The following is a 6,680-nucleotide window of genomic DNA, read 5'->3' as shown; positions in this document are numbered from 1 at the left end:
TATTTTGTGCGGAGTACGGAGGGCGTCCGGAGACTATTAAAAATGCGTCATGACACCCTAAAAATGAACCGCGCTCAGTACCGAGCGCTTAACTGGACGGTTCTCCCGTCTGGCGTCCGTACATAATAGTAGCTCGTCCCAAATAAAGCCTTGGTGTCATCAAGGTTTTTGGAATTTTGGATAGGAGTACAAGATGCGCGAGGGTTTGGGGAGTGTGTTTGATAAACAAAAGTTCAACAAGCGCCCTTAACCTAATAGAAAATATACAGCGAAAATATGGCCAATGAAAAATAAATGTAATGAATAGTCAGATAATAAAAGACCATTATGTACGGACGGGGAATTTCGGCGGGAAGCAATACTTCCGTCCGTCCATCACAGTTAAGGGGCGGACACAGAGAAACGTCGTGAGGATGTGTTAGATGGAGTGGTAGAAACGAAATAAAGTTGGGATTTGAGTGGTATATATGTAATATTAATGTATGAGATGTTAGATATGTAAAATATTAAGTATATAGTGGTATGTATATAATTTTTTCTATAAAGTAATGCAATTACATGCATTTTTTAAATTAAATTATTTGGTTAATTTTGAGCTGAACAAAGAAAGTCATTCTAACCTAATGGTTTCGCGGAAGCAAAGCTTATAAGTTCTCTCTTCTTCTTCTCCGTTCTTCCCACACTCTCTCCGGCTCTCTAGTCCGAAGTCCTCCGATCGCGGTCTCTGATCCGACGAGGTACAGCAGCGGAACTGGATCAGAGCGGAACTGGATCTCAAAGGAAAAGGCGAACGAGGCCATGATCAGAGCGGAACTGGATCTAAAAAACGGCAGACTGAGAGTCGGAAGAGCGATTCTGACTGCAGATCAGACGTGCGCAGATGAAGACAACGAAGGCAGCGCTCATCCCGAACCCTATCACCGTGGTGACAACATTCAACCGCGAGCCCATCATTCTGCTTTCCTCCAACTGCAATGCTGAATTGGTTTACTTTGGGCGGCGGCTAACGGAGGAGAAATGTCGCCGGCTGAATTCATTTATTTTGGAGCGGTTGGTGCCGTCGCCGAGGTGGATAGTGACAGCGTGGTGGTACAAGGAGGAAGAGATACTTGATGTTGCTGGGTTGGATGCGGTGGTGTTCATTAGGATTATTGTGTTCAGGTCGGTTAAGAGACGGAAATCTGTTTGTTTGGTTTACTTTAATGTTGAAGTTGCTGTTTTGATCGGTGCCTTAGCTTGTCTTTGTGATGGTTTATGTTGCTTTTCCATGGTTCTGCTTTGGAGCGGATTAAACTGATAGATTTGGTCGAGAGGTATCAGGAATATGATTTTTTTTTTCTACCAGATTTGGTTCGGAGTTGTTGAAACTCGGCTTAAGCCGTGGAAACAATTGAAAACGTTGAAGCCAATCAAAACTACCAAAATTTTTTCAAAACTTCTGGCTCCTAAACTCAACAGAAACTATCAAAACTCAACTTAAAACTCATCCCCTATACTATATTTATGATTTTTAAGTTTATGACAAAAACGAAAATTGAAGAAGTTGTTCATTATATTTTAAAGGCTATAATAAATACAAAAATAAACCAGAAATCTGCTTCTTTGCTTTTGATTCTCTCAGAGAGGGATATTTGAATGCTTGTTTTTGTTTTTCTAGTACAAAAATTCAGCTTTAAGAAGCAGTAAGAATGTCATCCCAAAAGTAATTAGAAGTTTTTTTACTGGACCTATGCAATAATACATGATCCTTTTGTGCTAACCATATTATTTGGCAGCCAGAGCATGTGATTCATGGTCTAGAACCAGTTGTCGTGGCTGCAATTTCTACGATGAAGTATTGCCGTGAGGCTTTCCACTAAAAGGAAGATACCCAGTAAGTGCAACCTCTTTGGTGTTCTATGTTCTTATTGTGATGTGCACTTTCTACTCAAGGAATTTTCTTTAAGTTACTTAACTTTGGGGAAAAAATGTATCATGTATGTGTCAAGACATGACAGAAAATGCATAAATGTATAAATGTTGTAAACTTAAATTTTCTGTTAAGAAAATTTATCAGTGGTGTTAGTGTTCAGTTACATTTTTTGGTTGTTTATTTGCTCAGCTCATTGATCAGGATGGGTGTCAAGTGCCCTGACCATAGTAAGGTGCAGGGTACAACAACTTCAACATCAAGCCTTAGTCCTACTATGTAGGACTTTTATATCACACAACAAGTCCGATGCATTCCTCCACTTTAACCATCCAACTTGAATTATTTTGATAATATTCCTATCTATTTCTCCATCACTCTGAACAATATAAGTTGTAGGTGACTGTTTGGAATAATTTGAAAAATAATTTAATTGATTGTTTGATTCTAAAATTATCAGTAGATTTGTTCACCTGCATGATTAGACATTAGACAGAATTCTTGAATAAGAAAGCATCTACATTTCTCCATAATTTTTTGAATCAAGTGCTGATTTGAGTAGATTAGCAAAATTACTATCATTTTACTTCTATAGCTACAGAGCTACTTGGTTTGATTGGCCCTGATGCAAACTTACTGTCATTTTATGATGAGAAATTGGTGATTCCTTTGTAACATCCACCTTCTTGACGTCTGAAGCTTCAGCACATCTGTGGAGGAAATGAGAGGTGCAGGTTTTTCTTGTTATATGCGCCTGTGAAGAAGTTTTGAGCTGTGTAAACATCAAATGAAAAATTCTTGGGGAAACTGTTAACAAATGGGAAATGGCTTATTATTTGATGTCCTGGTTTGAATCTCTACCCAGACCATAACCCTGTTATTGTATCTGACTGATTATTGGTTACTGCAAGTTGCAATCACTCGTCAAATCTCATGTAAGATATCCATATTGCATAATTGTTGCTCCTAAAACCCTTAAACATTATTTAATTCAAGCAAAACTATCATCTGGAACTAAATTAACGTATCCAAATCTATGTAATATTCATTTTCTAGTGGAAAGATCATTGACTAAAGTTTTGTTTGGGACGGCTTTTTTATTGCTTCTTAAAGCAGTTTTTTAGTACAAAAATTAAATTTCTTATACTAGAAAGTTGATTTAAGAAGCAGTAAGAAAGTCGTCCCAAACAAAACCTAAATGGCATGATTCTAGCATGTAAATGTTGCAGCTCAAGGCTCATCTTTAGTGATGCTTGGATTGATTTCCAATTCTAAAATCAGCAGAAAAGAAAAAACTTGGATAAGTTTTTCAGAATATGAATGTTTAAACTGATTTACTCTCTTTTTTTCTCAATTAGATGTTCGATTTGCTTGGGGGAATTCCAAGACAAAGAGGTGCTTTGAGTAATGCCTTCTTGTCATCATAAGTTCCATCTTATTCGTATAGATTTATGGATGCAGCAGCACTCAACATGTCCTATCTGTCGTTTGCCATTAAACAAACATGAAGCGAGATTAGAATCTCCCTTTGCAAGTTCACTTCAAGTTCATGGGGCGGAGTATACCAAGAAATTCATGTAACTCTTTCTACAGTATTTGGAGATCCTCATGCAGAACATGAGCGTGGTACATAGTGAAGCTGGGAGATATAGAAATATTCCAATTCTAAAGCAGCGTTGAGGAAACGCAAACCCTACACAAACAGGCCTAATGCTTCAGGAAGAGCGCAGGCTGTTGGGTTGGAAAAAGAAAGCAGCTTTTTTATTTCTGAAAAATTAAGGGCAAAAGCACAACTTCATTAACATGAAAAGGAGTTACACGAGTAAAAATTGTTATATGTACTATATACCATGTATTCTGAATATAATATAAAATAAATCCAATGTATTTAGAATATTTTAGGAACGTCTGATTATCTACAAAGTAAGTATAGGAGAATTATTATTTTTTATTTGATTAGATATATGCAGAATAAGATAAACATAATGTATTTTGAATATTTTTATGTTGTTTAATATGGTGTCCTACATCAAATGCTATATCATTGTATTTTAATGACATCAATACCTTTCAATGTTTGAACAAATGATACTTATTATTTAAACAATGTGAAATATATACATATTAGAGCGTGTAAAATTAGAAACTAAACATACAAAACAACCACTTATTTTTACTACTTTAATCATTAAAATGAATAATCATATACATATTAAAATTAACAGTAGAGACACTCAACATAAAATATTAATATTTAATTATTCCATAATATATTTAAAGGTCACAGGCGGGATTAGAGGTGTCAAAAATTGACACGACACAAAAATCCGACTTGAACCCGACACAAAATTTTAGGTTCGGGTCAACCCGAACTCAAAATGGTTAGGGTTTAGGTCCTAATTTTCGACATGTTTCAAATTTCGGGTTGAGTTCGGATTGACCCGGAAACCTGACAATGACCTAGTTTTGACCTGAAGAAGCGCACGAAAGGGAGAAAGTTAGCTTAACAATGAGTGAACTTCTGTTGTTGTTTCCTATCAAAATATTGTAACTTCTAATCCGATCGGGAGGGAACGTCATCCAAGGAGCGAAGTCGAACGGCAATGAAGGAGCTTCACAGCAAGCGAACTCTCGTCATTGCTTTCAATCAAAAGGCTGTAACTTCCAATCAGATCAGAAGGAACGTCATCCAAGGAGCGAAATCGAATAACAATGAAGAAGCAGGGAGCCAGCCAGCGAGCGAACTCCCGTTGTTGCTTCTGATTAGAAGGTTGTGACTTCCAATCTGACTAGAAGCGAACGTCGTCCAATGAGTGAAGTCGAATGTCGTTACGAGCCGGATTCAGTTTGACCCGGATAGTGCCAAATCAGTTTTGGGTTCGACTCGAACCCAACCCGTGACCCGAAATTAACACCCCAAGGTGGGATGCAAGAGCGAAGGAAGGAAGAAGAAAGGGCGCCTTCGAAAGTTGCAGGAGCCATACAGTTGGTATTCCATTACATTTCATGCAAGAGAAAAGCAATGTATTTGGAACTCACTATATTTTAGCGGGTTTCAAATACACAAGAAATATATGGTCAAGTGAGCTTCAAATGCTTTACTTTGTTATTGCTATCACACCCCAACCCAACCATGAGAAATCCTATCGTGCTAAGTTCTGACAAACAAATCTAAATATCTAGTTCTGAAATTATTTCAGATTTTCTACTAATATTCATCGAAATAAATTATTGATTATAGAGCTACTAAAATATCCAAATACTGAAAATAACTCATCCATAAGGTTTCTTTCATTTCATCAAAAAAAAAAAATGTACAATACAGTACATGCTAAAGGCAATACCTAATGCCTTTCTATTTAGGAAGTGAAAGTCGTCAACAAGACTATTGTAACTGTTGCAGACGTATCAAATTGAAGAAAAAAAAAACATCTTTGATTACGATGAAAAGGAACAAGAAAAAATAGACCAATATTCATTTTGCGAGGACTTTATGATCTGACATAACCGCTGATCGGGCTCTGAATCTGTATCGAAAATTTCCTAATTTCGAAAATTTCCTAATTTCGGAAGCGAGTTTCAAGTGCATCAATCGAACGTACACTACGTACATGCTAAAGGCAATAGCTATAGAGCTGAAAATTTATCAAGTCATGATTGTATAAAAATAAAAATAGCAAAATACATATAACCTCAAATCTGATCCTAAATTTCTAGTCCATATTCTCCTTACCCTTCTCGGATCCTGAAACTAGAAAAAAATCATAGTGAGCTACAACAGCTCAGCAGGCCATACAACCAAATCTAAAATTTTAAATATTTTTTTATCAATATTTTACTAAATATTTAAAATTGGTTAAATAGAGTTTAAATAAATCATTATATTGAGAGATGTAATAAATGCATAACAATTATTCCCTGATTTAAATAATAATACTTAACAAATAAATAAATTTGTAATGTTGTAATGTTGTCGGGCATAATAGTGCCATGTGCCCCAACAACCTAAGTACATCAAGGTGATACTCTCATTTTTCACATGTTCATCTCATTAGGCTATAAAGCACTCCAAATTTATCCTGGATCTTCTCTATATTTACAAGATATGTCACTTTCAAATTTTATAAATAGATTATCCTCTTCCCACATGAGGAGGGGGCTGAAACTTTTCGAGAAGGCTTAGACTTTTAGAGGCTTTGACCCTAGAGAGCTATGATGTTTGAAGTATCATCGAGCTCCACCCCGACACCACTACAACTGAACCCTAGCCACCATGGCGTCGCTTCTGGAACTATGCCTGACCAACATCATCGGTCCTTTGTCCGACAACTAATTAGCCATCACCGGGACTTTGTTCGACTATTGTCACCCGCCGACTACAGTTCCTTTGACCTCTATCATATGTCGACTACAGTCCCTCTGATCACCATCGTCAACCAAATATGATCCCTTCAACATATGTCACGTGCCAACTACAGTCCCTTCGACTATCGTCGTCCACCGACTACTATCCCTTAAACCTTCGTCACCCGCGGACTACGGTCCCTTTGACCACCGTCGCATGTCGACTAGATTTCCTTCCACAACTATCGCACATCGACTACGAGCCCTCTAACCTCTGTTTCCCGTTGACTATATTCGCTTTGATCTCAGTTGCCCGCTTACTACGATCTCTTCGACTACCATCGTTTGCCGACTACGATCTCTCCGACCAAATGAATATGCCAACTTTCTCTTGAAAATAACTTTCTTATCAATGGTTCTTCCAACT

General features: G+C 37.2%; 1 long non-coding RNA gene across 2 annotated transcripts; it reads left to right on the top strand.

Annotated features, from left to right (window-relative positions):
• Positions 1–609: 609 nt before the first annotated feature.
• On the top strand, positions 610–3,839 carry LOC110101945. Of its 2 annotated transcripts, none has more exons than XR_003700202.1 (4): positions 610–1,161; positions 1,780–1,873; positions 2,609–2,844; positions 3,268–3,839. It is a non-coding gene; the product is annotated as an uncharacterized LOC110101945 (long non-coding RNA). The 2 variants fall into 2 exon arrangements; XR_003700201.1 differs by having other exon boundaries at positions 1,776–1,873.
• Positions 3,840–6,680: the final 2,841 nt, after the last annotated feature.

The sequence above is a fragment of the Dendrobium catenatum genome, unplaced genomic scaffold (assembly GCF_001605985.2).
Source record: "Dendrobium catenatum unplaced genomic scaffold, ASM160598v2 fragScaff_scaffold_264, whole genome shotgun sequence".
In the NCBI taxonomy this organism is placed as follows: domain Eukaryota; kingdom Viridiplantae; phylum Streptophyta; class Magnoliopsida; order Asparagales; family Orchidaceae; genus Dendrobium; species Dendrobium catenatum.
The sequence above is the reverse complement of the archived record's forward strand: the minus strand, read 5'-3'. Positions and strand labels throughout refer to the sequence as shown.